Genomic DNA, 24319 nt, shown 5'->3' with positions numbered 1-24319 from the left:
GTTGTCTGTGTCTTCATTCTAAGTGCATGGTGTGGGAGAGGGGATCCGGACCCATTCTCCAACTCAATTAGGAGACAGCCAACAACAGTAGGCCTTCTTTGGGAAGGCACCTCGACACTGTGTATGGGGCCAGACAGGGGAAATAACTGGCGGCAGGACAATCATTTGGCCGTCAGTTACTGAAGGTGTGCTATTAAGGTCCTGGGGGTATCTGAGTATTCTGAGTCATGCTTAGGACCCAGGAAAGGCGACTGCTGTAGGGGAGGCCCAGTCTAGTGACCAGACAGCATAGTTACAGCACTGTTTCTATTTTACACCCAGTCTTGAAGGTAAAACATAAATCTCGTTTTCTCTATGACTCAATGACTTTGGAACTTAAGCACATTTTTGGCTGGCTCAGGCTGACTACAAAGTTTAGTGCTCAAGGTTATGACCAACATTGTATCAGGGCCCTGTGGGGCCCTGCCATCCTTTGATGTCTTTCTTAGTATCGGACATAGATATGTAAAGACCTATCCTTGTTTATGAGTTATGGTTAATAGGACGCAAACCCACAATTACAACTGTGTTGATGGCTTCTGCAGCCTCGTAAGGAACCATAGGAAACATGACAGTATGTTCTATACCACCCGGGGGCAAATCGTTTCTTGAATTTCTCGTCTAATAGCAGGATTAGCCGTGCAGATGGGCGTAGTGTACCTAAGATTTACATCCCCGCAAATCGATCATTATGTCCGCCTCACTTGAGAACTTAATCTGCATCTTTCATTCACTGCCTTTTATATTTCATAAAATTTAGCTAATCCCAATGGTCTTTCCAGTTTAGAGGATGGTCTTGTATACAGCACATTATAATCGCCTCCAGCATATAATAGTAGATAGGGCGCAAAGGGATGTCAGACACAACACATAAATATAATTGAGTATAATCCTCTTAATAGGACCCACCTTTCCCTGGAATCACACTGGAGCAAAGAGTCAACAATGGACGCCTTCTCTGGAAAGACATGTTTATTTATAGAGGGGGTAAAGGAGAAAAATCAAACCTGCAACAATCTGCATTATGGTGAATGACTGATGCACGCTTAAAGGTTCTAGACAATGGTATGAGAAGTGTGGGATGCGCACTGTGCAACTGTGCCAATGCTTTCCTAGTGCTGGAGTGAACCAGGCACACAAATGGTGGAAGAGAAATTGGAAAACTTGCGAAGTAAAATAAAAGCCACGTAAAGCACAATGAGTCTCAAAATAAGTTTGATGAAACTGTATTTTACAGTTTTGAGTCTACAGCTCCTATGTGTCTCCATGGTTACAGACCACAAATGCATCTAGTGTAGTCGTAAGGCTCTGGAACTAATTTTATCTTTAGTGTATAGAGGCTTCCCATAATCCTCTCTGCCATATAGGACGATGACAGTATTAAAACTACGGTAGGTGGACAAATTCTGCATTATGACACAAGAGCTTTACACCTATGTCCATCCATCAGTGTTGAGAGGTTAAGAGCAGAAGTATGACCTGAGTTAAGGCCCTATTACACGAAACGATTATCGGCCGTTACGGCCGATAATCGTCTTGTGTAGTAGAAGACAACAATCAGCCGACATAAACATGTTCAAAGACAAATGACTAAGATAGCAATGATCTGCTGCTGTAGCTCCGTGGAATAGGAGTGGCGGCAGCAGACCGGTTCTATCTTCTATGGGCTGCCTGGACGATCACCCCCTGCAGCTCCCCACGGCCTCCCCGGCTCTTACCCGCTCGCTGCTGATACGCATAATAGCGCCGGCAGCAAGCGGGGAAGTAGGAGCAAGCGAGCGCTACCAGTGCTCGTTTTGCTTCTTTGCATCGTCCCGTGTGATAGGGGATTTAAGGTGGGTTTACACTGCATATGTCAGAGGTATATGGTACATCCAAGGTCTATGTTTAGTCTATTAAAGTTAATGGTCAGTCTTTAGTTGCACTCTGATACACATACAAGGTATTAGACGCTTTGCTACTTTGTCTGATTTTAGTAAGAAGAACGGCTCATGTGGAACATTGCCCAAGTCAATAAGCGAGTAGCTTACTTACTGTAACATAATAACAGTTTGTGAAGGTAAGCGCATATCAGTGCCAATATTTACATATGGATGGGCAAATCAAACAGATTCCAGCATAAACTTGTAGACGATAAATAAATAGAAGAGAAACTCCAGTCCTGTTCTCATAATTCTGTGCTAAAACTCCACGCACAACGTCTTATAAACATTTCATCAAGTCCAATTTGTAAGCCATGAAGTTTATAAGTATATCTATAAATTCAGCCGGTGTATAAAGGTGAGTAAACAGCGCAGTGCTTGTAAAGAGATACAGAGAACTGGCAGATACGGAAAGTGACTAAATACTGTCCCCATTAAAAGAGCATGTTGGTGGAGAAGAAAAATAACTGAGGGACTAGTAAATGAGCTATTACCCTGTGATACTGAGGATGGATATTTTGCTGCTGTTTTATATGTACCAAGAAATTTATGTCTGAATAAGGGCATAGATGTTCAAAAAAAGTGTAATTTGTAGAAGATGCCAAATTCAGTAACTTTTGACATCTCTTCAGATATCAAAAGTTACTGATTGCACTAGGTCTCATCCCTGAGAATGACTGTGATCCAGAGATACAGCCGGGGAGAGTGTGTGGTAACACGCTTCTCTTCCCAGCTGTCAATCAAATCCAAGTTGCTGGATGTCGCCACCAGGCAGGGAGTGGAGAGTGCATTGTCACTCAGCCCCCTGGATTGTTCTGGGTCTCAGAAATGAGAACTGATGCAAGTAAGGGTTCTTTTACATTACACAATTTCTCGGCCATGGGCAGACGTAAATAAGTGCCGATCAGGGAGCTCGGCACTCGTTTGCAGTGCTTTTACATGGCATGAGAAATGAAGTGGCTGGGCCGCACGATCGATCCATGTATTGTTGGTGCAGCCATGGAAAGGGATAGCATGGATATACATATATCTGAGCTGTCAGTTTCCAGATCAGAATACAGCAGCAGCTCATTAGGTACAGTAAGTATGCACTGATTTGTGATCGTGAAATTAACAGTATGGATATATGTATATCTGTGCTGTCAGTTTGCCTTTATCGTTATTGGCCTCACATCCCCTGTTTACACAGTGCAGCCAATGAGAAATTCTGAAGCAGGTTTCAAACCCACAATCACCTGAATCGTTTTCCCGGTCCTTAGCTGATCGGTGTCACTTTTACATGGGACAATTATTGGCCACAAGAGCATTTCTTGCAACACTCCTGGTCGATAATCAGCCCGTGTAAAAGGCCCTTGAAGCTTTAGAGGGTTTTCTCACACTTATCCCATATCCACTGACAGGTCATAAGTGTCTCATCGCGTAGTGACAGTGTTGGAACCTCCAATGATCATGAATTACATGCACTTCTATTGGGCTGCCAGAAACCACCAAGTACCTCTCTTTACCTTTGTCATCAGACGCATAGTGCTAAAATAAGTAGTAGCATGCATGCCTGACTGAATCTTCATTCAATCAGGGGACACTGGACCCCCAGTTCTCATGACAGTGGGCGTGCAAGTGGTGGGACTCCCAGCAATCAGGCACTTATGACCTATCCTGCACATAGGTAAAAAGTATTGTTTGTGGGGAAAGCCCTTTAAAGTGTACCTGTAAAGTTATATGATAAAAATTATAATAGGGCAGCACTGTGCACAATAATGAGGTTTCTAAAATAGTTTTCACATTGGCATCTAAATACCTGTATGAAGTGGCCACTGATCACACTCCAGGTTGTTCATAAATGTATTTTAGGAGAGGGAGTCTTCTGCTTTGTTTCCATAGCCAGCAAAACACCCAGAATAATGCAATTCTACAGTACTAGGTCTCATGCTGGCTGCCAGTGCTAGAGACTCCTAATACAATGTTATGAATGGTCAGGGACATGGACAACATTCACGTCGTACTGTCAAATAGATGCCAGTTTGAAAATTTTTTTTAAAATATTGTGCGCAGTGCTGCACTGTGATAATTTTTTTATCACTATAGGCCCCATTCACACTGAGCAAGAACATCAAAGAGGTCCGCCGCGGAATCCCGCCATGCTCAGTGTGCTCCTTTGAGTGAATGAGAAGGTGTGTGCTCCTCCGCTGCCGCCGCTCTCCGCTCAAAGAAGTGACGTCATTTCTTTGAGTGGAGAGGCGAGGAAGCGGACACGCGCACGCCCTTTCATCCACTCAAAGCAGCACACTGAGCACGGCGGGATTCCGCGGCAGAGAGCTCCGCCGCGGAATTCCGATGTTCTTGCTCATTGTGAACAGGACCTTACAGGTATACTAAAAAAAAAAAGTGTGGCGAAATATCACTGCCTTATGATGCTGAAATAACACCTCCTTTCTACAGAGATTGTAAGAGTCTGAACAGTCCACTTCCTTATGGGACAGGGTTTTGTTTTGTCTTTTTCTTATTTAGCTTGTATAATAAAATTCCTACATCAGGGATGTCAAATTCAGGCCCTCCAGCTGTTGTAAAACTACAATTCCCATCATGTCTGGACAGACAAAACTTTAGCTTTTGCTGTCCAGGCCAGTGGCAGACATATCACTTGTGCAACCTGTTCAGCTGCACAAGGGCCCAGGCCAACAGAGGGGCCCTTCAGGCTCGGACTCTGAGCCTCTGTCTAGCGGACCCCTCCACTGCCCCGGACCCCACCGCATAGGTGATATATTGTCCATCCACCCATTAACCAGATGCGTGATCAGATGTCCTGCCACCCACTGCCTGCCAGCGTTGAGATGCCAGCAGCCACTGCCCGCCCCACATACTGCATTGGATATGTGAGCCATGGCCGGCCACAGCAGCGCCACGATTCCGGCCCTGCCTCGGGGTGTTACTTGGCGGTGATACATTGGTGTCCATGGCATCCTGATGACCTGGAGGACCACTGGGGGGTCAGGTGGGGTATTGTGTGTGGGGATGGGGGGCAGCCAGGATGGGTAGTGTGTATGGGTGACAGCCAGGATAAGTAGTGTGTGGGAATGGGGGCAGCCAGGATGGGTAGTGTGTGTGGGGATGGGTGACAGCCAGGATGGGTAGTGTGTATGGGGGGCAGCCAGGATAGGTAATGTGTATGGGTGACAGCCAGGATAAGTAGTGTGTGGGAATGGGGGCAGCCAGGATGGGTAGTGTGTATGGGGGGCAGCCAGGATGGGTAGTGTGTATGGGTGACAGCCAGGATAAGTAGTGTGTGGGAATGGGGGCAGCCAGGATGGGTAGTGTGTATGGGTGACAGCCAGGATAAGTAGTGTGTGGGAATGGGGGCAGCCAGGATAGGTAGTGTGTATGGGCACACAAGACAATTATTGGCCACAAGAGCATTTCTTGCAACACTCCTGGTCGATAATCAGCCCGTGTAAAAGGCCCTTGAAGCTTTAGAGGGTTTTCTCACACTTATCCCATATCCACTGACAGGTCATAAGTGTCTCATCGCGTAGTGACAGTGTTGGAACCTCCAATGATCATGAATTACATGCACTTCTATTGGGCTGCCAGAAACCACCAAGTACCTATCTTTACCTTTGTCATCAGACGCATAGTGCTAAAATAAGTAGTAGCATGCATGCCCGACTGAATCTTCATTCAATCAGGGGACACTGGACCCCCAGTTCTCATGACTGTGGGCGTGCAAGTGGTGGGACCCCCAGCAATCAGGCACTTATGACCTATCCTGCACATAGGTAAAAAGTATTGTTTGTGAAGAAAGCCCTTTAAAGTGTATGGGTGACAGCCAGGATAAGTAGTGTGTGGGAATGGGGGCAGCCAGGATGGGTAGTGTGTGGGGATGGGTGACAGCCAGGATGGGTAGTGTGTATGGGGGGCAGCCAGGATAGGTAATGTGTATGGGTGACAGCCAGGATAAGTAGTGTGTGGGAATGGGGGCAGCCAGGATGGGTAGTGTGTATGGGGATGGGTGACAGCCAGGATGGGTAGTGTGTATGGGGGGCAGGCAGGATGGGTAGTGTGTATGAGGGGCAGCCAAGGATGTGGTGGCATGGTTTGCTTATGGGGGGGGGGGGCAGGCAAAATTTGTTGTACAAGGGCCCTATGCAGTCTGTGTCTGCCACTGGTCCAGGCATGATGGAAATTGTAGTTTTGTAACATTTGTATGTCACTTGAATGTAAATTTGCTACAAACAGCGACACTAGCTATGTCTCCAGATCATGTAACATGTATAAGTCAAATACTATAGCACTATTGTCTTGGTAGAATTAACACCAGGCAGCAGCTTTGGTCAATTCCTATATATCCCCTTATAGTTTACTGTACACACATGATACAACAGCAGAGGTTCACTGCCGGCGGCATCCACGTGATGGTGAAGTTTTAACATGACCACTCCACATTCTCTAGGAATGCTGAACCTCTAGGCTCCTATCATTAGATGTATTCGGCCATACACAATATACTGAGTAAAGACTGAACAGCCCTCACAGACGACGTCCCAATAGTGGTCTTCTTGTTAAAGGGGCATTGCAGTTTTATGTATTGAAGCGTTATCTTGGCATAGAGAAGTTTTGCACCATATTTTCACTATGACCCTTCAAAAGGATCTGTTTTTCATGTTTTAACTTGTCTGAAAATGTCAGTAATTTTAGAATTTAAAAAAGTAAAGTTTTGCAACTTTCTATTATACTTTGGATTTCCATTTCTTAACATTTTCTCTGCTTGTTGTCAGTGAATAGGATCACTTGTTTCCATCCTGAAGCTGAGAACCCTGTACAGACCCAACACTTCTCTCACCGGCTTGTCATCTTCCCATAGTGCATCACGGTCCTATGTCTTTCCCAGGTAAGTGATGCATATTCACCCTGCTGTCCAAATGATGAAGAACATGATCCATCAGACACCTACTTCCATTGCTCCATGCTCCAGTACTAATGCCCATTGTAGACACTTTGGTGGTGGATGGGGGGGTCACATAGGCTCTCATCGCTCTGCGGGGCCCCATACACAACAATCTCTGTCTGATCTTACTCCTCATCATAGATAGCAGAAGCTTTTCAGCAGTTTCCTCTACAGCAGCTCTTCTGTGAGACAGGACCAGACAAGCTATCCTTTACACCCACACACATCCTTGGTCCTTTGGCCCCATGACCCTTCCCCGGTCTCTGTTCATCCTTCCTTGGACACTTTTGGTCGGTACTGACCGCTACACACCGGTAACACCCCACAGGCTGGCTGTTCTAGAGATGGTCTGACCCCATTGTCTACACATCACTATGCGTCCCTTGTCACAGTCGCTCAGATCTTTACACTCCATTTTTCTATGTGAGCTAATGTGTGTCCATCCCCTTTCAGCTCATTGTTACCATTGCCATGTCTATTGTCTACAGAAAACACATTTATCGGCACATTCCGGGCAGGGCAGCTGTCTGAGTATTACATGTATGTCGCTCCTTTGCTCACCCTCAGGATATAACTGTAGTGCGGCTTGTAACCCTTACTGTGTACGGATGAGACTGGTAGCTGGTGGTCACATATACAACAGTTAGCTCTCTAAAGCTGCTACTGTATTCTGCCTAATGTAAGGTTTCTATGGATCCAGCAAGCAGGAACCTTTATGCCATGATCACTAAATGCACACGACCCAGAGGTAACTTCTTAACATCTAAATTTCTCAGACTCCTTTGAATACAAAGAAGCAGGCTGGGGGTGCACACTGTATATCATAGACATCTACATAGTCGCACCACAGCAGCTAAGTCCTGAGCTAGTGACTTTTAATGCTGTAATGACAAATAAGAAACCGCTATATATTTCTACAGTTTTTTCCCCTTTTCCTTCAGACATTATGCTTTCTCAGATATGCATAATAATTTCCTCATGTAAACGAGTCTTAAAGGTAATGTCCACGTTTGACCATTTTTACTGTCCTACATAGCTATACTGTACTATAAATCATAACTTTTTTCCCCATGATTTTAATGGAATGGGGTGTTCTCGTTAAATAGGAAAACATTGCGTAGATCAATAGTACAAGAAAATACAGGAAACTTTGTAATATATCTTATCAGACAAAAAAATTCTTTATTCTTTTTGCTGGCTACTGGTTACGACTTGTTCCTGCAGCTCCTTGTACACACACAGGACAGCTCATCCTGAAAAGTCACCTGATATGACATGTACACTTTAAGAACTCCTGTGTAGTCCTAATCCTGTGTAGTATGACCTGGGGTGTAAAGTCATTGCATACCTGGAGATTATGTAGGTAAAAAATCTACTTGAGAAAAACAATTGTATGGTCTGTTTATCAAATTAAAAGATTAAGTCATACACTCCAGGCGGTATTAGGGTAAACAGGCGGAAATTCCAAGCAGAACCCTTGCCACGGACTCCGCTTGAATCCCGCCTGTTTCAGTGTCTCAATGTAATCTGTTGACATGTTAATGCATTGAGCGGAGAGCGGAGGCGTGCAACATGTTACATTGAGACCCTGAAGCAGGAGGCGGGGGTTCCGCTAAATGTGGACGTACCCTTAGGTTGAATGCCCTGCTATTTTATCCAATCCCTCAACACACATGCACACTCAATTTGGCCAAGTGTTTTCAGTAGCGAGTGTGTGTGTGACTGTGTGTAGGGGGGGGGTTGAATCCGCTACCAGACTGCTTTGGTAGTGGCTTGTCTTTCTGGAAGCAAAAGGAACAGGTAGTTGAAATCCACTTGCCTGATTCCTATATCCCATAAACAAGTTACACATTCAGTAAGTATTTTTAAATGATTTCTATTTTTCATTATGAGATAATGCCCCTGCCAACAGTCAGATGATTACAATAGTTAATACACAAGGGGGGAAAAGAAGATATTCAGTTAACTGATATATATATATAAATATATATATATATATATATATATATATATATATATATATATATATATGCTGGGCCAAGAAAAACTCAGTATGGGGAATGAATTTGTTTTAATGCCATTCTTCTGTATATGGTGTATGGTATCTTGTTATAGATGCCTTGGCCCTTTAGCCTTGTAGCCTATTTGATGTATAATCTATCTGGGCTATCTTTTGACCTAGCTGGAATTTGTGTTGTGCTGCTGAGACCTCACCTACTTCATCTTCACTTATCTCTGGATTTTGACAAGTCTTCTGTCAAGAACTCTTCCAGCCTTATGACAGCCTGTAGAATGATGGAAGCCAGCCCATACTGGGCCAACAACACATGTGAGCCAACAACTCCAAACACATACTGTCCGACAGCTCTCAACACATACTGTCCGACAACTCTCAACACATACTGTCCGACAACTCTCAACACATACGGGCAGACAACCCTCAACACATACGGGCAGACAACCCTCAACACATACAGGCCAACAACTCCAAACACATACCGTCCAACAACTATCAACACAAATGGGCAAACAACTGAACACATAAGGGCAAACAACTCTCAACACATACCGTCCGACAACTCTCAACACATACCGTCCGACAACTCTCAACACATACCGTCCGACAACTCTCAACACATATGGGCCAACTCCTCCAAACACATACCGTCCCAACAACTCTCCACACATGTGGGCAGAAAACTCTGTTTGCAGCAGCTTTCCATTGTGTCCTAAGGTGTCAAGAGGGATGACAACTACTACCGATGGCACTACAGTAGAAGTTGTCATCCAGCTTTCCTAGTCTTCAATGGCTAATTCACCTACTTATGCATTAATATATTAGAGAAGTGGATGGATAGGAGTATGGCAGCCATATTGGTTGTTATCCATTGTCTAAACTATCTATTTCTGTAAAGTATTAGTCCTGTAATTAAAGTCTATGAGCATGCTTAGAACCACTGCCAAATCTGTTTGCTCACAAACAAGTGTGAGCCAAGGTACAGTATCTGCGCGGCCAAATCCACTGCTAACAAACACTCTAAGCCATGTTATAAATTGCATCTTAGTTCTATCCTCCCCTTTCTTAAACACTGCACCTTCTTAGGTGTGTCTGTTAATGTAAAAGGCATGCTTTTGCTTGCAAAATTAGGTAAAGTTGTTCATATATATAAGCCCCATCTACCTCCATCACATGGCGTATTGGGGCATATTCCCTCTGCCTCTGTACGAATTCACATGATAACACATACTATATAAACATTCCAGCCGTGTGCTAAGCTTATGACAAGGCAGAATTGTTCCGCTGTTCTGACAAGCTCATATAATCCGCCACATCACTATAAATCTCCAATAAATTATAATGTTGCTTGGAGTAATTATTTCCACATGGGAGGAACAGGACTTAATATCAGATTGTCTCTTAGGTGAGAACTATTACACAAAGATGACAGCTCCAGGGTTCAGACTTTGTTAATACTATCCCTGACATCATCTGGATTCTGCACACAACTAAAGAACTACTTAGAGGGGTTTTTACATAATAAAGTATTTCCTATCTGCAGGATCAGTGTCTGATCGGTGCGGTCTGACTACTGGGACCTCCGCTAATATTTAAATCAGGTGGTAGTGTCAGACCCCCATTTAGACATTTATCACCTATCCTGTGGGTATAAGCACAGAGACTATGAAATCTCTACAGTAGACAATTTCATAGTTTGACTGCTTTTACAGTAAAGAATCCATAATCTCACTGCCATTGACTCACTGCTCTTACAGTAAAGAATCCTTTCTAGGAGTATTATTAGATCATTAGACAGATCAGATGTATTGACTGTTGATATATTTGCACATACTTATCAGGCGACCCTCTAAATTGTATTTTTCCAAACGAAATAACCCCAATGTTTGTAATCTTCAGGGGACTGAAGTTCTCCTGTATCACTTAGGGGCCTATTCCAAGAAGCGATAACCGGCCGAATCTGCCTGATTCGTCCGATTATCGCTCCATGGAATAGAGAGAACGATCAGCCAATGGTCGTGTCATCAGCTGATCATTTATTTAGGTTCAGACCTAAAATCATCGTTCGCCACCAGCGCATCGCTATGGTGGAATAGCGGTGCGCGGCGGCTACCGACGATTTCAGCAGCACCATACATTACCTGTCCGGGCTGCAGGTCTTCTCCTTCTTCCTCCCGGTCCCGCACCGCAGCAGCTTCAGAGCGGGGCTGTCTGAACTGACAGACCGTTTAGCCAATCACTGTCCGGAACCGCCGCGGCCAGTGATTGGATGAGCAGTCTGTCAGTTCAGACAAGCCGCTCTGAAGCTGCTGCGGCGCGGGACCAGGAGGAAGAAGGAGAAGACCTGCAGCCCGGACAGGTAATGTATGAAACGAGGGCAGCAAGGACATCGCTTAACGATCATCGGGGTCATGGAATAGGCCCAGTAAACTTCTGATCTAGCAGATGTGCGCTCATTTACATTGTTGATCGGGCCCTGCTTGGCCCGTGGAATAGGACCCTTACTTTGTGCCCAAAACTGCATGGGGTGTGTGGGGTGTTGCTAGTGTCCATCATGCAACAAACCTGGGGCATTAAGACTCACAGGTGGCAATCTATGACCAATGTATTGTCACTGAGGGATCTTTCCGATTTTATGCAACGTGTATACAGTCTTTGTAGAAATTGTAAGTCATTCACATAATAGTCGTAATGACTGTAATTTGATCTTCACAGCTGGACATGTAGGATCATGGAGATTAGCAGTTTCAGAGCTACACACGATATGTAGAGAAAATGTCAAGCTTTCAAGTTATGTTAAAACACTAGAAAATGTTTTCTTAAGATGTTACCAGGTGGATGGTTTTGATGGTTAACTAGCAGATAAAGTGCTTTTCAGCAACCCAGAAAAAGCAACTGTGACAGATATCACTGATGCATGTTACTTGGGTCACCGCTGATGGTTGAGCACCGGTCTTCATAACAGATGTGTAATGCAATGCATTTAGAGTAGGGAATGCGGTAGTGGCTGGATGATCTTTTCGGCCGCAGTGTTCTGATGCCGGCACATCCATGCACGCCCGCATCAGAACTCACCACAGCACACTATAGAGCGAGCAACAGAAATCAACACTGTTGGAACAGAACTAAGAGTATCGGAGCATCCTCAAGAGCTTTTCTCATAAAGACTTTTGTGTTTCCAGTGACAGAGATTGTTTATTGAGCGCATCAAGAACTCAAGACAGATCTAGTTTAAAAGATCCCCAAGTGGAATTTTTTTTGATTTCTCAATAAAGGATTTCTCAAAGTGACAACAATTTTTTGAAAGAGTAAAAAAGGTTGAAAAGGGTTAGATAAGATGGGAACATATTGGACATGTGTGAGCTATAAGTAGCAAAGTAGTTACTTCCTTCTCGACTCCAATATGTCAATCAGAATAAATCCCTGGATCAGCATCCTATCACATGAAATATAGTGCCCAGAACTTTTAATATTATATTTTTCGAGAAAAAGCATTTAGGCCTCCCTTGAACTTATTTAGTGAATCAGCCATGACAACATCATGTGGCAGAGTTTTCCATAGTCTCACTGCTCTTACAGTAAAGAGTCTTAGTCTGTGCTGGTGGTGAAACCTTTTCCTCTAGAAGTAGAGGATTCCCCCTTGTTATGGTTACAGGCCTGGGAGTAAAAAGATCACTAGAAAGATCATACTGTCCATTCATACTGTATATATGTACATTGTGCTCAGATTGCCCCTAAGGATAAACTAAATAACCCCAAGTTTGATCATCTGTCTAGGTTCTGTAGCCTACCTATTCCCTTAATGACCATGGTTGCCCTCCTCTGCATCCATCCAAGATGAGAGTTTGTAAGCAGAACCTGCCAAGTCAGCCAATCACTGGCTGAGACAGTAGTACGTCCGGCTCCCAAGAACCTTGTGTCAGAAGCAGGAAGAAGAGATTAAGGGAACAGACACATCCAAATGTTCTCGGCACCAGGGCTTTCTAAGTATGTTTTTTTATTCACCCCACAGCATATTACTTTTTACACAAGGGCTGAAATATCCCTTTAAATCTTTCATAAAGTTACAGAACAGTCGTTACTATTGTCACTGGGTTACCATGATTCTGATACAGCAGGTGTGGAAGGAATGTGACACCTAACCAGTTTGACTTTGGCCACTCCCCAGGGCGTTGTCTAAATACCCCCATTGTTTTCACCCTTCGCTGCAGGGGACTATCCTGTCACTACCTTCAGGAGTGGTCCTGGTATAGACAGCTGACTTTGAGGGCCAAAAGATATCTATGCAAAGCACCAGGAGTCCAGATTGAGGCAAAGGTCTTTGTCAGTGGTCTGGCAAACAGGTGGGGGTGGGCAACAAAGGGTTTGTAGTCAGAATCATGCAAGTTCAACATGGTACGGAACCAGTGGCACAATACTAGCTCTACAAAGGGCAACTTGAAAACACGTCATTGCTTTGTCCAGAACATGTCATGTTATGCGAATTTCGTGTTTAAGAAAAGTTAAAGAACTTGTTTTTTTTAGCCCACTGGAGGAGTGAGTATTCCCCTAATCCCCAATAACCAAGGCAGACAGAGACACCAAGGGTCCCCAGCGCAATAACTGTACAATATACACTATACTGTACAATAACTCTAAACTGTGTAAAATTCCCAATAAATACACCAGTAACTGGGATCTGTGACTTCATCTAGTGCTATTTAGTAGGAGTTTTTGCCAACACTCCACCACACAAAGCATTAAATAGTCCAGCAAGAGAGTAGATATCCCGGGAGATGTGGTCACACCTTTCCTCTTAGGGATCAATATGGTAGTGTCTCCCATTGCTTCTAATCTCTGGGGTGCTGGTGTCCCACAAAGCATTTACCTCTAGCCTGCCTGGAGCCTCAGCAATCAGGCCACTGCAGGGGGTGATCTCCAATATTTGGAGAGCAAATATGGTGTCATGAATGGACACCATGAATAGACACCTCCAGGCTGCAGATAGCCAATGAGCTAATTCAATTATCACACCTTCCTGTAATGTTGTTAAGAGTCTAGACAAGACAGGGAATACACAGAATAGTATAGAGTATAAGGGCCCTATTCCACCGGACGATTATCGTTCAGATTATCGTTAAATCGTTCGAATCTAAACAATAATCGTTCGGTTGAAATGCAGTTAACGATTAACGACCGAACGAGAAATTGTTGATCGCTTTATAAGACCTGGACCTATTTTTATCGTTGCTCGTTCGCAAAACGTTCGCATTGAATAAGACATTGTTCGGTCGTTCGCAATAGATATGAACGCAATAGCGAAGAAAAACCTATCGCAATTACGATCCTAAGTAACGATTATCGTTCCATGGAAATGAGTGAACGTTTTCAGGTCTTTCGCAATAGCGGTCGTTTGAGATCGTTAATCGTTAACAATTATGCAAACGATAATGAAATAGGGCCCTAAGACACTCCTAAAATCCATAAAATATGAACATAGCACAAATGATATGACTTACAGCACCCAACACACCACATCGCACCATCACAACCACATTTTAAAAGACATTTTTAAAGACCCTTTATTATCTATTACAAAATAATTCTGAAATCTATCAGTTCACTAGGTCTAAAACTAAGCTGAGACTTCCTGTTAAGTACAGATAATTTCCTAGCAGTCTCCTTCTTATCATCACAGTTAGGAGTACAGTGACACCAGTATACAGTGACACCAGTATACAGATAACACAGAGAGAAGCACAGTGACAGGTGACACCAGTATATAGATAACAGAGGTACACACAATAACTGTTCACAACTCCCTCTCCCTGTAGAAAGACCTCTGTAAAGGTCACTGAGCATGCTCAGAAGTCTTTCTCATGGGGCTTGCTGTAAAGCATACTTCTTAATGCTGTTGGAACAGCTCAGGCAAGATGGCAGCCCATATAAGGCCATAATCACATGGCGTAAGACACTTTTCCTTGACCCAGCTGGGTCACAGAGCGGCCGATCTCTGAAAAGATCATCCCAGCCGGTACTGCAGTACCGTCCAAATGATCTTTCCCGCCGCAGAGTTCTGATGCGGGCGCATCAGCGTCTCCCACATCAGAACTCCCCACAGCACACTATGAAGCTTGCGGCCGCAGCTGCTCGCTCCATAGTGTGCACTGACAGGACTTTCTGCGGCCACTATTCACTGAATAGCGGCCGCAAAAAACTAACATATCAGTTGTTTGCGGCGCCGCTATATGTATACGCTCCGGCCGGGATCCCATAGACAGCCGGGCAACGTATTTTCTCGTGTTAACAACGACCGTTGTTGCAGTTGGCAACAACGGCCATAGAAATACGAAAAAATACATTGTGTCAACATAGCCTTATGGTGTATACACATTTTAATTAAAAAAAATAACAACCAGAAAATAACAGATTAGAAACAAAGAACATTATTCAGTATCCAGCTCTGATCAGTAGAAAAAAAAATCTAGGTGATACATTCCCTTAAAAATATATATATATATTTCCTGGTTATCACATACAGTATTCCGCAAAATCCTGCCTCTTGGAAGTGAATGACAATATGAATAAAAGCATGTAATACTTGTTGGCCGCTATAGAAGGAATGTATTACCAGATTAAACAGATCATCCCTGCAACAGAAGCCAAGCAATCAGCTGATCACCAGGTCAGCTTCAGTTTATTAAAGGGTTGTCATTGCTCTGTATAAATCCTAGAGAACACAGCCAATCCCCAATTTAAACAGGTTCTCTGGTGTAGACAATTGCTCAGCAATGAGCAGAGTTTCCCCCTGCTAGGGCCCTCAGCAGTTGGGTGTGGGGGAAACCTGGCGATAAGGGTGGGTTCACATTGAGGAATCCATACAGAGAAGTTCTGGCGGATTCCGTCACTCATCCTATCTCCACCTGTGCCATAGACTCAATTCTATGGGCGGGCAAATTCTGCTGCCTGCCGAAAGAATTGACATGCCAATTCTACGGGCAGACAGCAGAATCTGCCCTCCCTTAGAATTGAGTCTATGGCACAGGTGGAGATGTGTGCGGCTGCGAGCGAGGATGAGCGACGGAATCCGCCAGAACTTCTCCGTGCGGATTCCTCAATGTGAACCCACCCTTATCGCCAGGTTTCCCACACCCAATTGCTGAGGGTCCTAGCAGGGGGAAACTCTGCTCATTGCTGTGCAATTGTTTACACCAGAGAACCTGTTTAAATTGGGGATTGGCTGTGTTCTCTAGGATTTATAGAGAACAATGACAACCCTTTAAACTGAGTGTTCAATTTCCCTGCAGCACCACCACAATGGAAAATAAGCATTACACAGTGTTTATTCAAATGAATGGGTTGTCTGTGCAATGCAGGACATATAGCCCATGAGATATGTTTCTACGGAGAAGACCCTCCTGTAGTTTTTTTTCTTTAATCAGCCAAGTATGGCCGGTATTCGCTTGGTGTAATAGAGCCTTTAGGACCCGTTCACACTGTGCAGAAAACAGGCAGAAATTCCAAGCAGAACCTGCACCGCGGACTCTGCTCAGAATCTCACCTGCCTCACTGTTTTAATGTGGTGTCTCCATTAAACAAAAGCTGTTTCTAAGCTGATTTTGACTGTGAATGACAATTTAGTAGGAAGACGGAAGATGCTGGATAACAGAAGAAGAAAGAATTTTTTACTGATAAGATATAATACAAAGTTTCTTATATTCGCTTTCGCTATCTATGCAACGTTTGTTGAAATCACTGTGTCTATTTAATGCTCCAAGGAATCCTGAATTGTCAAGGACATCAAAGGATATAACTTCCATAACTAATAATATAGTATAACTAATTACATGCAAACAACCTGTTTTATGCAAAAAAAAAAAACATAATCTGTCAGCTTAAGGTTATGTTCACACACAGTATTTTGGTCAGTATTTTTTCAACCAAAACAAGGAGTGGGTTGAAAACACAGAAAATTTGCACACCTTTCTATTATAGTTTTTCTTTGTGAGGTCCACTACTGATTTTGGCTACAAATATTGACCAATACATTGACTGAAACACTAGCCAAAATACAATGGGTGAACACAACCTAACACCGACAAGTGAAAGCTATGGTCAATGTCCAAAGTAACAAAGTGCATCTATATAACCATAAGTCACTGTTCACAATACACTAAAAACTTACAGTATTAGGCTCGCCGCAGAACTACGGCCGTAGTTTTGCGGTGTGGAACAATGCCTTATTTGCAATGGGATCCCGTCCGGAGCGTACACACATTGTATGCGCTCCGGCCGGGATCCCATACGCCGCCGGAAAAAACTGACATGTCCGTTTTCTGCGGCCGGAATACAGTGAATTCCGGCAGCAGAAAGGCCTGTCAGTTCACACAGTGAAGCGAGCGGCTCCGGCCGCTCGCTTCACTGTGGGCTATGGGAAGCTCTGATGCGGGCGCACGCTAATGCGCCCGCATCAGAGCTCTGCGGCCGGAAAGATCACCCGGCCAGGACTTAAGTACCGGCAGAGATGATCCGGCCAGAGACCAGCCGTTCCGTGACCCGGCCGGTCTCATTCGTTGTGTGAACATAGCCTTACAATGCTTTAGCACTTCATACCACTTGGTGCTTTTCAAGCATATGGCCAAATACAGAGCCAAAACAAGATGTCACAGGCCGTAATTTATCTACCAAAGATATCTAAACTAATAATGATACAGGGCGGATGTGGTGATAAGAAGGTTGTAAAACTATGCACAGAGCAACAAGTAAACCCTGCTGAAACAATAGAAAATGTATGAATAGTTTACATGCTATAAAATATTAAAACGATGAGCCGCTTACATGCCTTGTCCTGAAGTTCTATGTCACCATTACGGCTGCATGTAACATCCTATAATGGTATTGTGGCACTCCTGCTATTGCAAAACTATAACTTCCAGCATAACCTAACAAGTCATACAAGCAGCAGACTACTATCTTACAGTGCGATGTTATTGTAGTAAAATCCATCCTGGGATCCATGCATAGATTTCATAGAGGACAGAAAATATATCAATACATCTTTTGGGAAGTGGACTATACCCATAATGCATCAGATATCATGCAGTCCTAATTCATGAACTGGGGTCAGCCATAGTTGTCCTCTCTACAGCCAGTGGTGTAGCTACCATGAAGGCAGGGAAGGCGACTGCTATGGGGCCCCTGCAGGAAGGGGGCCCGAGGAAGCCTGCCCTGCCTTCATGCTAGATACCGACCACTGTACCCCCAGGGGTCCAGAGAGGAAGAGGGACCCCCACTGCACTGTTCAGCCCCCTCACTGTAGTGCCGGGTGAGCGGGCTGAACAGAGGAGCAGGACCTGCCAGGTCCTGGACGGCCCAGGAGAGGGATGAAGGACCTTTGGGTCACATGACCCAAAGGTCCTGAATACTTCTATGTGAAGATCAGCCCGGACTACAGGAGGAGGAGGGGGAAGCCTGGGAGCTGTAAGTGCTGTGTATGTGTGTCAGTGAGTGTATATATGTATCTGTGGGTATATGTCAGTGTGTGTATATATGTATCTGTGTATATATTTATATGTCAGTATGTGTATGTATCTGTGGCTATATGTGTGTGTATGTCAGCAATGTCTGTAGCACTGGTGTATATGTGTGTGTTTGTGTATGTCAGTAGTGTCTCAAGTGATTGACAGGTTTGCTCCCAAAGATGTAATAAATCTAAATAGATCTAATAAAAGAACCCACCATTTATATCTGCTGCATTTTCTTTTATTTCTGGTTGAGTATTTCTTATTACACTGAGATGATTTCCCTGTGTACAGTCTACTCATGGTGTATACATCAGCAATAGTGTAATCACATTACAGCGTATATATGTGTGTATGCAGTGGCGTAACTACCAGGGTCGCAGCGGTCGCCGCTGCGACCCGGCCCGCCACAAGGGGGGGCCCGCGGGGCCCCTGAGGCCCCCCCTCATCAATCCCTCTTGTGACCGCAAGCAACATTGTGTTGCTTGCGGTCACAAGAGGCCGCCTCCGTCTGCCCCCGCATCATGCGCTGCTGCCGGGGGTGTCGTGTCCTATCCCCGGCAGCGTGCGCATCATAGAGTTCCCTGTGTGCCTGTTACCTCCGGCACAGGGAGCGCACATTAGAGACGCTCCCTGTGCTGGAGGTCTCAGCACAGGGAACTCTATGATGCGCACGCTGCCGGGGATAGGACGCGACACCCCCGGCAGCAGCGCATGATGCGGGGGCAGACAGAGGCTGAAGAAGAAGATCGCCGGGGGAGCGCGTTGATAGGTGAGTTGTGTGTGTTTTTTTTATTTGTTTTCATAAAGGAAATAGGGGGCTATCTATAGGAGGGAGGGGGAGAGGGGGACATTTATAAAGGGGGGGGGAGGTGGCCATCTATAAAGGGGGGCAAGAGAGGGGACCATCTATAAGGGGGGGAGGGGGCCATCTAAAGGGGGGAGGGGACCATCTATAAGGGGGGGGGAGAGGGGACCATCTATAAGGGGGGAAGAAGGGGACCATCTATAAGGGGGGGAGAGGGGGACCATCTATAAGGGGGGGAAGAGGGGGATCATCTATAAGGGGGGAAGAAGGGGACCATCTATAAGGAGGGGGGAGAGTGGGCCATCTATAAGGGGGGGAAGAGGGGGATCATCTATAAGGGGGGGAAGAAGGGGACCATCTATAAGGAGGGGGGTTAGTGGGCCATCTATAAGGGGGGAAGGGCCAACTATAGCAGAGGGGGGCATCTATAAGGGGGGGGAAGGGGCCATCTATAGGAGAGGGGGCTATCTATAGGGGGGCAATATATATAAGGGGGGGAAGGGGCCATCTATAGGGGGGCAATATATATAAGGGGGGGAAGGGGCCATCTATAAGGGGGGCATCTATAAGGGGGAGAGGGGGCAATCTATAAGGGGGGCAACATAGGGGGAGAGGGGGCCATCTATAAGGGGGTATACACAGAGGGGGCATCTATAAGGAGGCTACATAGTAGGAGGCATATACTATAAGGGGGGATACACAGAGGAGGACCATCTATAAGGAGGCTACATATAGGGCATAAACTATAAGGGGGTCACATAGAGTCAGCCTAACCACTAAATGAGGGCATAAAGGGGCCAATAAAAATGTGCAGTTTGTAGAGAGATGAGGATGGTGTCAGTGTGAGGAGCCTAATATGTCTGTCTGGCAGATTCTGTGGATTCGTGGCTCGGAGAAGTTCATGATGGCCCAGGATGGATGGAGAAGAAGATGAAAAGGGAAGAACTCCGATCAGAGAAGACGTCCCCTGTAAGTCACCGGATATAACTGCACTGTAATGTATATGGTGTATAGAGCCTGTGTGGAGCTGCGTCCACCTCTATATGACTGGATGCGGTGATACATGTACAGTGGATGTTATTCAGTAGCAGCGGTGGTGTTAGTAGGTGGTGGTAATAGTCAGTAGCAGAGGTGGTGTTAGTCAGTATGTGGTGGTGTTAGTAGCAGCGTTGGTGTTAGTCAGTATGTGGTGGAATTATTTGTTACTTGTTATCTGGTACTGTGTTTTATTGGTCTTAGTATACAGGATTTGGTCAGTAACAATATGACGGTAATATGTATGGTGATAATATTTCTCTTCCTATCTTTCTTATATGCTGGTGTTATTGGTAATATCTGTCTCGGTGTACATATATATATATATATATATATATATATATATATATATATACACACCACTAGGGGGGGGGGCCCAAGTTGACCTTTCGCACCAGGGCCCAGGAGTCATTAGCTACGCCCCTGTGTGTATGTCAGTGGCGTATCTGTATATATGTTAATGGTGCCTCTATGTGTGTATACTGTATGTGCGTCATTGTCTGTGTTTGGCAGGGGGGGGGGGGGGGGGGGGGAGCGTACAGGATTCATGGGGATAGAGTTTTTTGCTATGGGGCCCCATGAATCCTAGCTACCCCCTGTCTACAGCTCTGATATTTTCAGAACTCCTGCAGAAGTGAATGGGAAGCGATGCAGATGAGGGGCCACCTCTACATTCTTTCTCCACATGGATGCGGTGGTCAGTGGTCACCAGGAGGATGACCGCAGTTCCTGACACTCACCCAGGTCGGTTGGAGGTAGGACCTGCATTTATTATACATTTATGGCATACTGTATCCGTTAAGGATTACTAGCATTTAAAACCAAACTTCTGAGATGTTATAGGTTTTGATGGGTGAGGGTCTGGGTAATGAGACCCCCACTGATCACTTTATATAAGCCCATACAGCGCAGATTCAGCAGGAGAGCAAAACTAAACAGGGACGACAAATTCAGTGATCGTGCTTGTCCATTTCTGCAATCAGTATGGGTGTAAGGAGCCGGAATCTCAACCATAATAACTTCAGAAATTTGTTAAAAGAAAAGCTACCCTTCAAAGTGTTTTCCCACCTGTATATTGTATGACTTATTGTAACTCCTAGTGTAAACCATAGACATCTCGACATATAAAATAGCTTAGCTACAAGACAGAGCAACCATACTCTTTATGGGCAGCCAAGACAAACGCTGGCCATGAACATATTAAGGTGCCCATGCACCTTATACTAAAGTTGTCAGAGCGCACCAGCAGTATAAGGTATATGGAGCCTCCCATCAATAGATGATATCAATGGAGAGAAGAATCGAGTGTGCTGGAATTTTACCACCTGACCATTGTATTCTTGGAGGGATAAGCCGACACCAGAGCTGCCTGGCTTAGCCCTCTCCATAAAGAACACATGGCTTTGTCAAACATTCAAATGATCATTTGGCCAACACTTATTGAAGATGTACATGCCCCTTAAAAAAGTAGGTTAAACAACATGAAAGTATACATAGATGAAACAACATTACAATGAATGATGGTCTGGTGGTTTCTCAGGTGCAGCCATACTCATTTTAGCCATTATGGTGCATTTACACAGAAAGAGTTTAACTGACAGATTTTTTTAAGCCAGCCAGGAATGGATTTGAAGAGGAGAAATCTCAGTCTTTCCCTAATGATCTGTTCTTTGTTTATAGTCCATTCCTGGCTTTGGCTTTAAAAATCTGTCAGAGTAATCTGTCTGTGTAAACGCACCATTACAATTGCACATGATCAATGATACTGGGTGAAGGACAAGAGATCTTTTTGCCACATTCTTTCCTGAATAAAAGATCTTTTGTCCAACTATTGGCTGAAAGTTTTCAACTCCTATGTAGACAATGAGAGCCAGTCATCGATCAGCTCCAACAATTGCTTGTTGCTACATTGCACACAACAAAATATTGTTTTAGTTAAAATCATCTGTTTAAATTAACTTTAACAAAATGTGTATAGACGTACAACTCACACAGCTGTTCGTGGAACAAGTTATCCTTCCCCACCCCTCCCCCATATATATATGCACGCTCAGCCAAGCATGTACAGATCATTGTTTTGATCCGCAGTAAATAAGCCTAACTTTTTTATGACTGATGGGGTGTGATTAGTATTTATCAAACTTTATTGGGGAGAATCCCTTTAAATCTAGCTGTAGACAGTACTAAAATAATTCTGAGCATTATGTATCAGCAGACATTTGTTCTCTGCAAATATGACTTAACCGTAACAAGTATTTGGCAGGGAGGTTATAAGTATGACAAGCAATTTCTCTAGAGATGGTCACTGCTTGGGGATTTTACATGGCACTGTGATGAACGACTATTAGATTTGGTTAGACTATCATTCTAGGCTACAGTGTTATTCTTTATATCCTGCCTTGGTCATCTGACTTTATTACAAGCAAGGTTTACTCATTACATCGTATGAGTTATTTTGCCAGAACCTGGACCATGTATTCTAAAACCTAGATTGCATTACCAAATTATTTTATTGGCCATTTTGATTTGTGTAGCACACAGCAGATCTGGGCCAATATAAGTGCCACTATGGTGATCGCCTCATCCTCATTACCTGTTCTGGCTAGGACATAGGCAGAGATCTTTCCGTGTCTTGTAATTACAATGGGTTGTGTACACTGTATGAACGACAATGTGGAATTTTTAAAATGCTAAGAAAAAAAAAATGCAATCAAACTTTAACAAGGTTTTTCCACTTTTCAGATATTACCCTGAATAAGAGTAAATACACAATACTCAGTAAAATCAGTGGACATCCACTGTATGGGAGCCCTTCAGAGTCAAATGCCACACAATGCTGGACAACAGAGGAAGATGCAACACCATTCAAAGGATATCAGAGGCCGAGGGGTCATAACATGACATGACAGGTATGCGGCGGAACTGACATTGTACAGGGCATGTCCGCACAAAGCATTGCATCTGGAACAGACTCTATATAACAACACACAGTCCCTAGGGGTCCGATTACAGAACTGTAGACAACTTCAAGGGATGTCTGCCTAATACGACGTAAAATAGAGCAAAGTCCAAAAAGTGCCTGCCTCAACCAATGCAGAGCCACGTGCCTTTATGTTGGTGAGTGGAGTCTCCTATGGCTTCTGTTTGGTTACTCATCATATATTGAATGCAAAATCTGGAACATGGCCCTCTAAGCCTTCAAATGGATATAAGAAATCATGGTACAGAACGGATCCATGGGTATATTAGAGATCCTTACAATCTGAAGCTTGTACATAACCCCACAGTGTGCCTAAAGGTGCAAAATACAGACCCCAAAAGGTGGTCCTAAGCTGCCGGTGTCAGTCACACATATATGGACAAAGGGGAGATAAAAGGAACTGTGGGGGCAGGGATTGGACTATGCTTCCTGTGATCAAAGAAAACTGCAATTTCCCCACAACCAGGAATGGCTGATAACTGTGAACAGTGGCTGGCAAATACTGTGATTCCTGTGATCAAGGGGCGCTGCAGATTCCCCATAACCAGGAATGGCTGATAACTGTGAACAGTAGAGTGCGTGTAATTGTACTTAGGGTTATATAGATACTTGAGAGGGGAGGGGGAGGGGCGCTAGTTTAACATCCCATTGGATTAACCAGAACTGGCTTACAACTCCAACAAAACTAGCCAAATTCAATTTGTTTTCCATAAAGATTCGGTTATAATATCTGATCATAGCAAAAAAATCTTGCAACAAAACTGAAAGATTGATGTTGTCAATACAAACTTACAAAAAAACCTATATGATATGGTTTACTCTAGACTGGGTTCACACTATGTTTTTGCAATCGTTTTTTTTTCATCCGTTTTTGCAAAAAAAAGAAAAAAGGATGAAAAACGGATGCAGCTGACTTCTATTATAAAAAAACAAAACAAAAAAAAACCGGATCTGTTTTTTTTTTTGACGGACACAAAAACGTGGTTGACCTCATTCTTGTGTCCGGTAAAAAAAAAAGAATCTGTCTTTTATAATGGAAGTCAATGGAAAAACACACATGGACGCACACAACTGCA

At 44.2% G+C, this 24319-nt stretch overlaps 1 protein-coding gene across 12 annotated transcripts in view; it reads right to left on the bottom strand.

Annotated features, from left to right (window-relative positions):
• Positions 1 to 24319, bottom strand: part of LOC138772772 (cadherin-like protein 26) — a 131796-nt gene that overhangs the window by 60658 nt on the left and 46819 nt on the right. The window lies entirely within an intron of this gene.

The sequence above is a fragment of the Dendropsophus ebraccatus genome, chromosome 14, assembly GCF_027789765.1.
Source record: "Dendropsophus ebraccatus isolate aDenEbr1 chromosome 14, aDenEbr1.pat, whole genome shotgun sequence".
Lineage (NCBI taxonomy): Eukaryota > Metazoa > Chordata > Amphibia > Anura > Hylidae > Dendropsophus > Dendropsophus ebraccatus.
Note: the sequence above shows the minus strand (reverse complement) of the source record. Positions and strands in the feature narration are given on the sequence as shown.